Raw genomic sequence first — 2,092 nt, forward strand, 5'->3', positions numbered from 1 at the left:
GCGGTGTCCAATAATGCTTGTGTCCGATAATGCGGTGTCCAATAATGCTTGTGTCCAATAATGCGGTGTCCAATGATTTCGGTGTCCAATAATGTGTGTCCAATAATGCGGTGTCCAATAATGCGGTGTCCGAAAATGCAGTGTCCAATCTTGCAATGCTTGTGTCCAATAATGCGGTGTACAAAAATGCGGTGTCCAAAAATGCAGTGTCCAATAATACGGTGTCCAATAATGCGGTGTCCAATAATGCTTGTGTCCGATAATGCGGTGTCCAATAATGCTTGTGTCCAATAATGCGGTGTCCAATGATTTCGGTGTCCAATAATGTGTGTCCAATAGTGCGTGTCCAATCGAGCGGTGTCCAATCGTTACGTGTCCAAACGGGATACGCCCCCCAGCGACACGCCGGGCGAGCGGCCCACTGATTGGCGGATCCGCGGCGCCGCTATCTCGCGCAGCCCCTTTTCGCGGTCGTAACGAGCGATCGGGTGATCGACCCGCTCGCGCAGGATCTTCCGCTTTCGTTCGCGGATCCTCGTACTTGTCGGACCGAATCTCCTAGCGCGAACCGAGAAAGGGGCCAGCGTGCCGGCCACGTTCCGTGCCGAGGCCGTGGCGAGGGACCGAGGAGCAGAGTGCCGACCGGGACCGCGACGTGGGATCCAGGGAGAGTACCGGTGAGGTGACCCTCGAGGGAAATTCTACTGTAAAAGCCGCGTGCTTCCGAGGGGGTTAGCTCGCGCTCTGGCATCGCGCCAGTTCGTGTTAGTGTTTCGGGCCGTCGGGTATCCGCTCCAAGGGGGAGTCGGAGCCGGCCATTTCGTGTCGCGAGCGGATCGGCGGTGCCAAGCGCGGGAGCTCCCGGGGAACGGCCGTGAGCTTATCGGGCGACCGTAGCGGGCGGGTATCGGCCCAGATAGCACCGAATGTTCCATGAATGTTTGTATATGATTCGAATGTTCTCTCTCAGGAATATTCGCATGGATGTGCCGTGAATGTTTCTAGAATGTTCTTCATATTCTATGAACATTCACACAGAATGCCCAGGGAATATTCGCATTAAATGTTCCCTGAGTGTCTATGGCATATTCTGAATGTTCTATGAATATTCTTACAGAATGTACGTGGGACGTACACATGGAATTTTCTACGGATATTCTTACTGAATATACGTGGAATATTAACAGCGTATGTGCTACGAATGTTTATGGAATGTTGTAAATGTGCTATGAATATTCGCATAGAATGTACGTGGTATATTCACGAACTTCTATATGAACATACGCAGTATGTTCCATTATATTCTAGGAATATGCTATGCATGTTCAAATGATGATTGGTGTTTCTGGACGCTGCTTGCTATGCACCCAAAAAAAAATGTATTCATAAGCGGGGAAATCCTCTAACAATAAGTATTTCCTCTAAGCAAAAAATCTTATATGAAGCATTTCTCACTTACTTTAACACATATTCATCTATAAAAGAGTAGACTCATAAGTTATAATTAAGATTAATTTCCTGTATAGAAAATTCCATTACAGTAATACGACTAGCCTCTTGAAATAAGAGGATACGCAAGATATTCGCGGATACGCGAATCGCAGCACGTGCGCCAGCTTCTGAGTAGTTCACCGACCGCCGCTAGGCCGCGCATGGTGGCGGCCAAAAACTCGGAAGCAAAATTCAGTCTCGTAGGGTATAAAAGGAGGCCCGCGAGAGTGAATTTTTCCGAGTTTTTGGCCGTCACCATGCGCGGCCTAGCGGCGGTCGGTGAATACTCAGAAGCTGACGCTCACGCGCCCGCGTGCGTGTCGCGTAGTGCCGGTTGCCAATTTGTGCCGGCTAAAATCAAGAGGGAACCACTAAAAAATAGAATACTTGTCTTTGGGTGAAATATCTACAGCACATTACTGGAATATTTGCTGTATATTCCAGGAACATTCATAGAAATATCTACAGCACATTACTAGAATATTTGCAGTACGTTCGTGTACATTCGTAGCACATTCAGATGAACATTCTAGAGATGTTTCTAGAACTTTTGAAGTGCTCCGTTGGTACATTCTATAAATATGCCTCGAACGTATAAAAC

This window comes from Vollenhovia emeryi, unplaced genomic scaffold (assembly GCF_000949405.1).
Source record: "Vollenhovia emeryi isolate VEMERY1.0 unplaced genomic scaffold, V.emery_V1.0 DF940266.1, whole genome shotgun sequence".
Taxonomy (NCBI): domain Eukaryota; kingdom Metazoa; phylum Arthropoda; class Insecta; order Hymenoptera; family Formicidae; genus Vollenhovia; species Vollenhovia emeryi.